Here is a 14,545-nt window from a genome sequence, read left to right as displayed (position 1 = left end):
ATTCAATAAATCAAACAAAAATGAGAAAGATGTGGCTCGTCATATCCATTTATTTCTGGTTGACTTTTCTAAACAATAAATATGCAGTTTTCATTTCCATATCCTGTTTGTTGTTAAGTTAGTAAAACTGTTTGCTGGCCTTGTTTGTAGGTCGTGTGCTTACAGCTTCCAAGCAACATCCCACTCCGAATTCCCTGCAAGCCTCAATAGTGAATTAAACAGTAACGGAGAGCAAACGAAACCCACACAATTACTAAGCTATGCAAACAATAAAGCTCAGGAAGGATGCAAAAGATCAAGGACTCCAATTCTTCCCAGCATGTGACTCTATGCAAAAGTTCTCATCCCTAGGCCAGCAATTGTCTACATGTTCTGTCATAACTGCTACATCACAACTGCTTTCACTGCCTCAGGCTCTAAGCTAATGATTGGCACTACAACTCTGCAAGGTGAGATCATCTTCCAAGGCATTATCCCATCCTAATACCCCCACTGGGACATAAACAAAGTGTATTTATGCTCCCACTTAGGTGAGTATCCCTGCTGCACAACATTGTTTAGGTCAATACTGTCAGTAACTGGAAGGCATACAGGTCTTCTGAGAGATATCAGCCTCTCTAATTGTCTAGACACAGAAAGATGCAGTTCTTCAATAATAAGATCATCAGCATATTTAAATAGCAAACCGGCACTTTGACCCACTTTGTGTATCGTATAAAAAGTACTGTGCGTGCAGAGGCTCTAAGTGATTAATACAGCCAGTGGTTAAAATAGGAGTACTGCCAAAAGGACAAGAGACATTTTGATTTTCTTTTAAATAAATACAATAAGACACCTGAGACTGATAAAAATGAATAGCTTGCAGTGCAGCTAATAGAGAAATCCTAATTGAATATCACATCTGTTTAACAGTTTCACATCTGGCTACATATGCCATCAGTTTTAAAAAAAAAAAACTCTTGCTTTATCTCACAAGAGGGTCTACATCAAAGTCAACCAACTGATCATGAGGATGTATGAATTGTTATTTGGAAAAAGACTGAATTCTGCTTTCACACTCAACTGTGTGCACACAGACAGATACATTCACTGAGCACTTCTTTCCCCGGGGCCTGCTCTAAATAAGGGAGCGATTGTGGGGGAAAGAAGCGGTGCTGATCCTGTTGGGGGTGGGGCATGGCAGACTCCAGAAAAGATGTGAAACAAAAAGGAAGTGAGCTTGTATAGATGATGCAAACCTCCATTTATGGAATTCTGGAATGGCAAAAGATTGACCGAATAATTACGTACTGCAGAAATGGATTAGACCAGAAACGTGGACTGGTGTTTGTAGGTCCAAACCTATTTTCCCCAAGCTGTTTTTAAAAAGCATGTGGTGACCTTTGACCCTGTAATTGGCATCTTTTTTGTCACCACAAGGAGCATACACAAAACACTAAGCTGACCTGTTTGCTTTTTGACCCCTATTTGCTCTCCATGCTTAAGATGGTGCAATGCATCTTCCTTTGTGGAGCAAAACCTGGTGGAGGCAATATACTTTTTAAAACCTTGACCCAATATTAGACTTTGTGCTTCATCCTATGGCATTAGATGTCTCAGTAGGTACAAACTAGTCCCTTCTACCAACACAAACCTGCAGTGCTGCTTAAATAATTTACAGACGTCTTGCTTACAGCACCACTCAACATCAGTAAGTGGGCTAAAACAAAGTGCTTTGGAACTGACGTAGTTTTTCCTTCTTGACCAAGGAAGGTGGAATGTGCCCATGCATCACTCCTCCTCTTTGCATTCTACAAAGAGGAGAAGGTCATATTTAAGATGTCATTTGCTGGAAGAGAGCCTCCTATTGTCCATTCAGCCTACTCCATATTACAGCAGTCGTCTCAGTCACTTCTGCAGCCCCTTCAAGGCTACTTGGACTCAGTGATTCCATTTATTCAAAGAAGCTCTGAAATGGATATTTTACTAAAACAATGTAAATAGTCATCGACTTGATTTTATTTACCACTTTTTCGATCAAAAAAAGTAAGACCCTCAAAAATGAGCAGATTATCCAACTTTTCCATTATCTTAACCAGCTGTCCAACACAACTGAAATGATGTAATCTGCATTTTAAACACTTAATGTGATATAATACAGTCTGTGGGATGTTTTTTGAAAAAAAAAAAAAATGAGTGGTGAGGGAGAAAAAACATTTTAATAGAAAATGATCATGTGTACCTCTGTTGTTTCAACCGGAGCCAATCAATATTCAAGACAGCTGCAGAGTAAATTGTACACAAAACCACACTTCATTTCAAAATATAACAAGGTGCACCTTTGTAAATGAAGGCAGTGTTTAGAATCAGGCACTTTGCACATGTTTCTAAGGGAAATGAATGGGACAGATTGAGTGATGCACCAAAGCTGAATGTTTCATTTAGTCTAAGCTAAATGTTGACAACACCAGCAACAGACTCACAGCTGCAACCGTCCCGGTTCTATTAACAGAAATATGTCAAGAAAAAAAGTGATAGCCAGTGTATCCTTGTAACTTTAAATAGTTAAACTCATAAGAAGGCTTTCTTGAAATGACTCATTTTTTGGAGTTATTTCACAGACTTAGTACTGCAAAGCCTTTTAAAAATAACTTTGCTCTACCATCAAGCGCCACTACTGCAGCCAATGAGCTCATCACCCTCACATTTGGTACTGCAATTTTTGTAACAATAAGAGATGTTTCTGTACTTTTTATTATTTGAACACATCAATTGCCTTTACAGTGGTGTGCCTTTAACATTCCATATAAAAAAACACTCCTTTGAAGGCTTGAAAGGAGTTCAGTTTAAACTGCGACAACAAAAGAAGAAATTCAGTGGTCTCTTTACCTTCAACGAACTAGGGAGTCCAGGAATCAAGAGCTTTTTTTCTCCAAAGTAAACAAATACATGTGCCTAAATTTGGTGATTCTGTTTGATAAATATATATTTTGGCTAAAATCAGCAACGTCAAGGAGTGTATTTTTTTGGATGTAGGACTAAGTTGAGATTTCAAACACGTTTGCCATCATAACCTTCCTGGGGTTTCAAGTCATTTTTTTCCAGTAGTGTGGACCATAAAGCAGCACGGTGCTGCCTCTTCCCAGCTTGATGGTGTACAGTGCTGGTCAGCTGGCTGAAAGAAACCTCCTTACACTTTTACTTTGCTTACCACAAAGACAAATGCAGCTGTTTGAAAGTATTTCTGGTCCCAGAAAAAACTCAAGGACAGTCATGTGTGTAACTAAAGGAGAGCCACCCATCACTCGTAAAAAGGCTCAATTTTAAAACTACGGCTGGCAAGCTTCAAGCTGCATGTAGTAGCAGACAGCTGGCTGACTACCTGAGCAGAAACCCAGACCAGTCAGCCAGCCCAGATGTACTTTAAATACTGCCAGTGAAACTTTTCACACAGCAGAATAACAAAGCACTTAAAAATACCATAAAATTTACAAGGTTCTTATTTTACATTTTCTGCCTAAAAAGCGGACATATCTTGCAAAATCCACTTTTTTAGCTCTTAAACACATTTTTTGTGTATTGGGAGTCTCTGAAAGTCTAGAAAATTTGAATTTAGTCACTTCCGATCGTTCAATGATATATTTAGATGCTTTCTGGGTTATTTTTGGTCAGGCTGTTCAGATTTTTCCATTTTCTATTACGTTTCATTCTCTATTACATCACAGTGTTTTCTGTGGAACCTCTAAAGATGGTCAGGGACCAATCCAGTGAATCTGCCATTTTTTTTCTTGCAGTATTCATGTAGTTCAAGTTGAAGGATGCCGAAGCAGCAAGCGGAAGAATCTCAATGTTCTGTTGTCGAGTATATTAACCGACACAAGTCTTTACACCGTCCCCCAGGCTCAGAACCTCTTCGGAGTGCCTGATTATATTTTATTTTTCATGGAAACATGCCAACATCAGTGGGGAAAGTCGTCTTAGTTTGCGCGAAGCACTTCAGGGGGGAGTGTTTCAGCAACCTCGGCCAGTATGAAGGAGGATTAGCTGAAAGACTCGTCTGTCTGAGGGGTCAGTTTCTGTCTATGGAAGCGACGGACAGAGCAAAGAGGTAGCTGCATATAACTGTAAAATGTCAGCAAGCTTGATTGTTGAGGCGTTGATATAACTAACAGGCTGTTCTGATAGCACAGCTTCGTGCCTCCTGCTAATGTTAGCGCTGTGCGCTCACTTTTAGCTCCTTAAGGACATCACCTTTTTGTGTGTTTTGAACAACAATATTAAAAACAGTTTTGCAATCTGTTTGGTTGGCTTTTTGCCTTGGGAAATACATGATCCAAATGCATTCAGTGACGTTCTTGATGCTAGCGTTAGCTAACTCATTAACTATGTTGGGGTCTTGTTTAAAAGTTGGGTTCATTCAATTTGTGGTAGCATTAACATTTTAAAATGTATCTTACATGTAGTTTGTGTAAAAATATTGTCAGTAACATTAGTAATGAGATTACAGCTTTTGTTACTACTGTGAATTCCTTTTAAATGAACGCCTTCGTCGTTACAATAACGACGAATTCAAACTAAAGCATTGCAGTTGCACTTTATACAGACCACATCTGAATGATTTAAATAGGAAAAGGAATGATTTAAAAGCATGATATGTCCCCTTTAAGTATATGCATCAAAATTAAAGATTTTTAAGACCACATTATTAAAAATGTAACAAGCAATGTGTTATACAGTGTTAGCTGCAGCTAGAATTATGCTTGTCTGTTGGAAACAAATAGGAATAAGGGCAGGTATGAAATTCTCACAGTAGCCTTGAGGAAAAATAATGCAAAACTCACTGCTTAAAAAAAAAGAAGATTTTAAACATATTCTAATTGGTTTTATTTAAAAGTTCCCAACCAATTTGTAATGAACAAGATGTAGGTTTGTTAGCTATAAACTGTTAAACGGTTAGCTAGTTTTAACACCTTGACCATTGGGTTTTGTTAAAGCCAAATTGGACTTTTCTGTAAGCATTAGAGAAACATATTTCAGCTAGCTGACCAACAGTGTGTAGCAACAGGTGAAGGAGGGGCTGCGCTACATTACTCGGCTGGTGAAAACTATGACGACTTTGGCACTTTTGCTGTCATCTCATTATTGCTAAATACTGCAAGAATAAACTGCGACTTGTTCAAACATTGATGTACAATGATGCCATTAACCGACAGCCAATTCCCAACACAGCTCTCACAACCGGGGGGGATAATAGGCATAAACATCTGGCTCGTTTAATGCTGGCTGTCACCCGAACTCCTGATTGCTTGTAGTTCTGTCAACCAAAGGCAAAGGTGTGTGGAATAAAACAAATCAGAACGAAGAAGAAAATATCATCTACCTCCAATACTTTTACTGAAGAAGCAGGCTGTATGACAGTAACCTATATAACTGCAACATGTAATCAGAGGACCTGGCATTATTCCTATCTGGAGAAAAACATGAAGAGATTACAACATCCTCAGGTGGTTTTTTTCAAAGATATTACCGTTTCATGAAATCGAAAGTTACATCAGTTGTAAATAAATATTAAACAAGCACAGAGCTGTTGTTGCAAAGGGCTAACATTGCTGAATCTGTCATTTATGCTGAGATTAATTGTCCCTCTGTCATTCCTACAAATGTCAAAACCAACACATGGGACACAAACACTCAAATTCTGTACCTCAGAGAACGTTCCCCCCCAGGGATGCGCAGCTTAACAAATGACAGAGCTCGTTAACCCTAGACAAAGAGGGATGCTAATCTTGTACAGTCGGCTTCGGCTGTCCTCTAACTGTGCAGACACAGAGAGGGAAAGAGAGGGAGAGTGTGAGGGAGGAAAAGAAAAGAGGGAACAAGGGAGGTATATGTAGTAACAGAGGACTCAGTATTCCCCAGAACGTAGACAATTCCACAGGGTCCCCTGGCTCTATCTTCCCCCCATAACAATAGAGACAGAGGATAGAGACAGAACAAATCTACAAAAAGCAGGCCCGACACAAGTGTGAGGGCCCTACTACAGTATGGCTGAGCTCCACCACTTGCGGCGAAGACCAGCAGAGCAGCGCAAAACTCAACTCTGGATATTGATCGAACGAGAGAAAGTAGCCAATCAGGCAAGCAGACACACAGATGGCCAGGACATGGACAGACATAGGCAGAGGAAGTGCATTAGTAAGGCAGGTTCCTCTGATGCTGTTAGCTCTCTCCCCTGGGAGATAAAGGAGACCTGGGTGATAAAGGAAACAGTAATGATCAGGTTTTAGGAAGGGACAAAAGAAGATTGGGTGGATAAAGAGACAAGAAGGGATAGTAATATAAAACATTCCAGCAAAATAAAAGGTAGACTTAGGATCCAGCAGAGTAACTACGGCTAATTTGCAACTTGAAGAGCTGCTGGACCCTCTCCATAATGGGCTGTCTGCCCACAAACAAGCTCCTCTCTGGGGGTAAATGAGATCTGGACAGCCCAGGACCAGGTGGTGGCTTGGATCAATGACACCAGACAGAGCATACAGAGATGGGGAGGTGGGCAGAACCGTAGCATCTGGACAGGATGGCAGAATTGCACCTGAGTGGCTCCAGCGTTCTTACCAGCTTGTGTAGGGCGGCATGGACACCCACGTGCAGGGTACAAGAACAACTGAGTCCATAAGAGGATTATGTTTGAAGTGGAACAAGACACGTTCCAGATGGAACCTGATCTTTCGCAGGATGTCAAACAGGTTGGGCAGTTGACCTGATCAGTGCTTTGTGAACACAGCTTTCTGAGTAGTAAATCACATACCAAACATCTGGCCTTAACACACGCTCTCTAAACACTACCAGGTTTAGCTAACAACAACAATACACTTCACTGTGGTTGCCGTTACTGAAGGAAGCACCTGTAGCTAACTGTATCAGCGAGGTGTTAAAAAACATGAAACCAGAGTAGGAATGAATGATGCAAGAAGCTATACAAAAGAAAACTGTATTTTGTGGAAAGGCATGTTGGCTATTTATTCAGGTTGCTATAGTAGAAAGCTTGACTTCGGATTTGGTCTTCTCCTGAGGGACCTTTGGTTGATCCGAAAAAGGAGAAACCTGGCTCAGGACATCAATTAATATTGAAAACAATATTTGAGGTGCTAATAAACATATTTCAAGTGCCATTCATTTATTTGGTGCTAATGATTATTATTTAAACCTTTGGGTGGAATTTATCTGCTCCTTGTGCCCACACTAAGGCATAGATAGGTTTTAGTTAACAATATGCTAAACCTCATGGAGACTGGTGGGCACAATTTGATGAAAGAAAAAAAGAAAATGAAAAACGTGGGGCAATTTTTCAAATCTAATTTAATGTAAGAGTCTAAATTACTTCGAGAATATAAAGTGAAACTTTTATTTGCAGTTGCTAATGCTAACCCTGCTAATTGCAAGCCCAAGATGCTAAAGACACCTTAAAATGCCAATTCAAGGGTCATTATCTTTGTTTTACAGCAGTAAAACCCTATTTTACCCTTACCCACATTGCTGTGACGTCACAAAACAGAACATGGGGAAATTGGCCATAATTCTCTCATTGGTGGGTTCTCACAAATAAATACAATAACCTGTGTGTCATCTCCGATGTTTGGAAACAAGGCACTGCTGCAAATGCAGGCTGAGAAGAGTCTACTGTAATTTGGCCGTATCATGTGAAGAGCTAAAGGTGGCAATAAAATAAGGATGAGCTCAGTTTCATCTGGGAGCCAAAAGTGACAACAGCTTTATTACTGGACTCAATAATCACAATCTCCAAGACTGCCCGGGACCAAAAGACTAAGCTCCACAAATGCATTGTGCAGCAAAAGAAAAAAAAAAAACCTCCAGTCCTGGATCCTAGCAACTGATCTGTGAACTGTGTTTCTTATCTATGCTCCCACCAGGGGAATTTAGATTGTCCAAACACAGCAAATTACTGCAGCTGTCGGCAAACACAATCTTGAAACTGCACCAGCAGTTGCCAACTGCATGCGCCGACAACTGTGATACCACCAACCATGGCTACTGTCAGAACCAGAAGCACAGACAACAGCGGAGGTTATCTCTCGTTTATCTTCCCTTTGCAAATGCATCAAGGCACTCGCAGCAGTTTCCTTGAGGCTCCTATCACCAGGACAACGGGAGGAAATTCAGCAAAACAGACTGTTTCTGTTGGTGTTTAGATAATCTCAAAACAAGAAACTATTGTGTGGTTTAATGGATTAGAAGAGAGCTTTAGAGGATGGTGGTCATTTCTAAGGATGCCAAGGAGTGCAAGAGTCTCGGGTTAAGGCCGAAAAAAATCCCGATGGCCAGAGGCACAGGCTTGGCCTTGTCACTACTGAGTTCAGCGCTGGGGGCAGGGGATTTCATTGTGAGTCACACTCCCTCCAACGCTAGCCATCAGGCTAAAGGAAAGCTGGCACATGGGGCTATTAATGCAGCCATCATCTCCCCTCTCAGAGCAGAGGTCAAAGGGGCATTCGAGGCAAAATTTGTTATTACCATTTAAAATGGCCCAAACATCAGACCTTACAAATACATTTTATAGGCAGACCACTTTACACAGCACTGAAAAACAAACAAGTCAAAACACTAAAACACAAGTTTTCACATGAGTGAAAAATCAGTGATTACTTTGAATTTGCAAATGACTGATGAGTTTAATCCAAATAGACACAGATTAATCACTTCACATAAATGGTAACTGCTTCTAATAATGTTAAATCCATCATTCGCTGTTAAATGTCAGATTATAAAGCCAAGACTTACTAAAGCCCAAGCTCATCTTTTAGAGTGACCAATTTATTACTCTGAATTTGTGACAAAACTAAACTACATCATCTTTAACAATGTAATTTTTTTTCACCTTTTGCATGGATATTTACAGTGAACAAGCAGTAATAGAAATACTGTGTTGCCTCCAGCAGCTGCCAGGGGACAGCGCAGAGTGCTTCTAGCCCTTAGTCAGGAAGAATTAAGACATTCAAAGCAAAGCACTTAGTTTATAAAACAGGAGAACAAATCTTTAAGTTTTGACAACAAATGTTTAACTGGAAAATCAAGAAAACATGTTACAAGTCAAATTATCAACAGGTCATTTCAAAACACAGAGGAAGCAAGAAAAATTCTGCAAACTTCTCTGCAAGCAAAGATCTTCAGCAAACTCCAGAGTGTTTACTGAAGGCCCAGTAGTAATGTGTGCTGAGCCACATATTCCTTTAGAAATAAATAATAAAGCCAAGCATGTTTTAGGTGAGGTGTGACGTTCAATTTCTTTTACCTTCCTAATGCTTATGTGCAACTGTTCTTTTTCAGTAATAAAATATTTTAAATGGTTTAAATGTTCCATTTTTACCAATCCCACTAAATTTGGGTCATTTTTTTTGTTGAACTGCTGAAATTTTACCATGACATATTTACCATATGACTAGATACTATGTTCATTCAAGTAAATGTGTTGAATTTGCAAAACATGGAAACAAGAAAATTGAAAACTGATTTTATAGAGCCTATTATTAATGCAAATTGTTTCCTTTTGAATGGAACAATCACATCAGTTTTACTTTTCTTTCTCCTTTAGTTAATGTTAGTGTAGCAAGATACCAACAGGTTGTTGTTCTTGTACTTTTTAATCTAAAATATGGTTTCTGAGTTTGCCCAATAGTGTAAAACTGAGTGTACTTCAGGTTCTATATATCACATTTTTCTTTCCTCCCCAAACAGCCAAACTGGTGTTTTGTGCAGGTATGAAAATGTGGTAGCCTTCTTTTAGCCAGCTGACCAACAGCAATGGCTGGAGGACAATAACAGTATGATGGAAATGTCTTTATGATCCTCAGTATAACCGGTACATGCTTATTGGCATAAATTGGCAAAACTGCATAAATAGATAAAAACTGTTCAAATATTATCTTTGATCTACAAGCTTTGTTATATTTTTCTTTTCTTCTTTCAGAGGAAAACTGATAAAATCTTGACATTACCATGTTTACTCTAAATTAGACCAAAGAAAAGAAATCTATTTGTGAGCTGAGAAGAATTCAATGATGATTCATTTTATTGGTTTTGAACATTACCATCAGGTTACCTAAATGTGAAGCAAGTGATTTATTTTATTTACTTTTACAAGTGAATGCCAACAATCTGTCTAACTGTAGCCGACAACCCCCTTTGCGGTAAACTCCTCTGACACACACAAAGGAGACAAATTGGTCTATCTTGTGTAAAAACACTCCTTACAAGGCAGAAAAGATCCATATAGAATCCATTTAACTAGTGACTTCTTATGGTGTTATGAACACCACCATGAAATGGAGGAATAATATCCCAACATTTGTCTCTTTCTCCCATAGATACCGCAGTGAGCTCAATTTGTTTTAGTTTGCTTTCCAATAAATCCTCTCCACTAACAGAACGCCTCTGGCTTTAATCCACACGCTCCAATTAATAATCTTTCAAAGTCATCCCCAAATAACTTCATTTAAACTGTGTGCCTTTTAATGGCGGCTAAATTTAATTTCACATGATTGCATTAGGCGGCCTGTCTTTCATTTCCCAGCCTCATCCAAGACGCACTATGAGTCAGCCATTTGTTTCTCCATGCTCAGGGGAGTGGTGGGTGGTGGGGTTGGGAGGGGAGAGTCAGGGTTTGGCTCACCCCTGACTTAAGTGTTGGAGAGCCTCCAAGCCCCAGCATGGCAGGCGCCTCAAAAGAGCTCATCTTAGTTGACCTAGGATGCCATTTACTCAGGATGACATCAACATCATGGTGGATCAACGCATATTACTGGCCAACCCAATCTGACTTCGCCCACGAGGCATAAAACAATTTTTGCTGTTGTCTGCTCCTCCACAAGGGAAGAAAATACAGTTGTGGGCAAAGGATAAAGACTTGGTTTCTCATTTTGCTTTGTGATTTTCATCAGGCTCTTTTCTTCTAGCTTTTGTTCTACTGTAGAAAGAAGTAATATCTCCCTCGTACTCCCTCAGTAGTATGACTGCTGCAAAGTCAGTGACTCCATGCAATCAGCTGGGCTTCCTTAGATGTACTATTTTTTACGGGTTGGCATTATACCATGAACCACATTTGACTGTATTCATGTTGGTCTTGTAATTCCTTTATTTTATGTTTGATTCAAAAACTGCATCCTCCATCAAAGAACATGCAAAACACATTTCCTCTGTTATGTGTCATCACCCATCTCTACTTTATTGTATTATAATTATGATTGATTTTGGCTGTATGCAACTGAATTAAAGTCAGTCTGTAAGACTGGATTTTTTATGAACTGGACTGATCTGATATAATATTTCTATATAAAAATCAGAGATGAACCAGTCAGGCTTTTCTTGGTCAGTGCTGATTTCTGGTATTCTTTGAGCTCTGGCCTTTTTGACTGGGTCCAAAGTTTTATTCGGAGGATGTTCTAACACAGAACAACAAATGTGCTGCAGGTCACACCACACAGAAAACACAAAATCAGTTTCGCCCAGAAAAAGACAAGTTTTGCAGATCTTTTTAGGTATATATAAACAAATGAATACCAATATAATCCAAACATATAAATAGATTAAATTATAAATGGTCTAATGTAATCATAACTATAACATAAAAACAGAGGAGTTTACTGATTTCTCACTTTCTTTTAACCCTTAAAGGCTGACCAGCCAATTGTGATTTTATTGCTAGGACTATAACAAAAGAAAAATGTGATGTAGGCTCTTTGACAGAAAAGTTTTTAATCCATGACAGATTGAAAATATTGCAAAATTATCCCTATTTATGCATAAAAGTGCATCCCTCTATCTTTATCTGAGTTCAAGCTGTTGGTTTTTGTACTAATAGACAGAAAATGATGGCGGTTCTTAATTATGATACAAAGAATGATCAAAACAGAAAATCCTATTTTTTAGGTATTTGATTTGCTGCTCACGATCAGAGCTGATCATAATTGGCTATTCCGATATATAATCAAATTATTGTTCCATCCCTATGATTTATAAATGAATTGGACAAATTTGACTTTTAAAGTCCCTTGAGATGACATCTGCTGTAGCACAATTTTAACAAACTGATTTAAACCACAATGGCTGATCACTTTTAGAGGGGTTGACATTAATCATGCTATTGTATGCTCTCTTTAGAGACATTTCCTATTTACTCAGCTTCTTCTTTTCAGCTTCTGGAAAAAGGCAAAGATATGTTCTATTAAGAGAAAATGAAAAAAGACGCGGTCTGCTTGTTCATCTGCATCCCTCGCTTCTCCCACTACTTTTGCCCATCACAGAACAATGGGAATCCGCGATGAAGGATGGAGGAGGGGAGACAAAAAGAGGGAAAGGGGGAAAAAGTTTAGGGTGAAAAGGCGGACAAAATGGCCACACAAGGAGGGAACATGTTTTCAACATAATAACAAGTACACGTTAAAACGATTTAATTGGTTGCATCAGTTTGTGACTAACAGGTCTGCTGGGCACTTCAACGACCATGCAGCCTGGCTGCCACCGCCCCACTACAGGAGTCACCGAAACAGAGCAGCTCATCACACAAAGATGAAATGACATCCAAAATAAAGCTTATATACGTTTTATTTTACGCGTTTAACATAGATACGCATTAAAAAAAAAATCAGCAACGGTAACTCAGATGCTTTGTAAGGGGCTAAAATGTAAACGGGTAATGGCGCAAACGTCTTCAACGGTCCTGGTTGTAACTAACTTTAGTTTGCTAGCTAAAGCTGAAAGAATCTGGGACTTACCGGTTAGTGCAGCTGCAAGCTAGCAAAATCCTCTCCAGCTACGCCCAGTCAGTGTTAGCCAGTCCGCCTCACGAGCCAAAAAGTGGGGATGGAAATGTAAAATAAAGCTGGAATGAAAGTAGGACGATACGGGGACTAGAAGTCAAGTCGAACCGAGCCAACGGGCAATGAACTTGAGAGTCGCTAGCGCCGTTTTCTCACAAGTGATGCATGCACCCTTGAAGAAAGGAGGAGAATGACGGTTGGCTTCACTACTCACTCACTCACAATACTAGAGCCGGCGAACGGAGGGATGGACAGGCGGAGGAGATGCTGCTGCTTTCACGTGCTGCTCGGAAATTTTGGTCATTGTGGAGCCAGTAGTGAAATATATATATATTTTTTTAAATAGCAAATTCTCTGCAAGTTCTGTAAACCGATTAGTGTTGAAATTCAGTGGCATCTCATGAATAGTGTTATATAGATGCGGACAAATGTGCTGACTCTTCCGGTAAAGATGTGTAAAAAGCCTTCAAATAAATCAATATTTTATTGCAATAGCATCATCGCACACTGAAACGTTTTAGGAATATCCCATATTGATTTATTCAAAGGGAGATACTTAATAAAAAATATTTTTACATGTAATAAAATAATATCTCTCACAAACCCTTTAAAATAAATGTGACGGTAGTGTTTTAAAATGTATAGGCTATTTTTTCGTTTTTCCTGTGGTATAAATATGATGTGACAAAGAGGCACATTTCTTTGAGCCCTTGGTCGCTATATTTATCTCACCGTATAGAGTGAGCAGGATGGTAAGGGAGGTAAAAAAAAAAAAAAAAAAAACACTGTTAGAGAACTTCAGCAAAGAGTGACATCTTGGGATCACTAAGTCTCCATAAAAACCAAGCACAGGTGTCAAACTCCATTCCTCAAGGGCCGGCATCCTGCAACTTTTAGATGTGTCTCTCCGTCAAAACAACTGAAACACGTAATTAGGTTGTTAGCAGGACTCTGTACAACTTGAGTGCTTAGGAGGTGATTCAGTCCTTTGGTTCAGGTGTGTTGGACTTTGGACACATCAAGAAGTTCTAGGACACCGGCCCTCGAAGACTGGAACTTGACAGCCCTGCTAGACTCTCTATGTACATACAGGTCCTTCTCAAAATATTAGCATATTGTGATAAAGTTCATTATTTTCCATAATGTCATGATGAAAATTTAACATCCATATATTTTAGATTCATTGCACACTAACTGAAATATTTCAGGTCTTTTATTGTCTTAATACGGATGATTTTGGCATACAGCTCATGAAAACCCAAAATTCCTATCTCACAAAATTAGCATATTTCATCCGACCAATAAAAGAAAAGTGTTTTTAATACAAAAAACGTCAATCTTCAAATAATCATGTACAGTTATGCACTCAATACTTGGTCGGGAATCCTTTTACAGAAATGACTGCTTCAATGCGGTGTGGCATGGAGGCAATCAGCCTGTGGCACTGCTGAGGTCTTATGGAGGCCCAGGATGCTTCGATAGCGGCCTTTAGCTCATCCAGAGTGTTGGGTCTTGAGTCTCTCAACGTTCTCTTCACAATATCCCACAGATTCTCTTTGGGGTTCAGGTCAGGAGAGTTGGCAGGCCAATTGAACACAGTGATACCATGGTCAGTAAACCATTTACCAGTGGTTTTGGCACTGTGAGCAGGTGCCAGGTCGTGCTGAAAAAGGAAATCTTCATCTCCATAAAGCTTTTCAGCAGATGAAAGCATGAAGTGCTCCAAAATCTCC

The 14,545-nt window shown here is 39.4% G+C and overlaps 1 protein-coding gene across 2 annotated transcripts in view; it reads right to left on the bottom strand.

Moving 5' to 3' along the window:
- Window positions 1-13,061, bottom strand: part of LOC124862685 (PHD finger protein rhinoceros-like) — a 49,504-nt gene extending 36,443 nt beyond the window's left edge. For both annotated transcript variants that reach the window (XM_047356740.1, XM_047356741.1), the window contains exon 1: window positions 12,768-13,061. The gene's annotated coding sequence lies outside the window, so the exon portion shown is untranslated. The remainder of the gene's footprint in view (window positions 1-12,767) is intronic.
- Window positions 13,062-14,545: the final 1,484 nt, after the last annotated feature.

This window comes from Girardinichthys multiradiatus, chromosome X (genome assembly GCF_021462225.1).
Source record: "Girardinichthys multiradiatus isolate DD_20200921_A chromosome X, DD_fGirMul_XY1, whole genome shotgun sequence".
Classification (NCBI taxonomy): domain Eukaryota; kingdom Metazoa; phylum Chordata; class Actinopteri; order Cyprinodontiformes; family Goodeidae; genus Girardinichthys; species Girardinichthys multiradiatus.
Note: the sequence above shows the minus strand (reverse complement) of the source record. Positions and strands in the feature narration are given on the sequence as shown.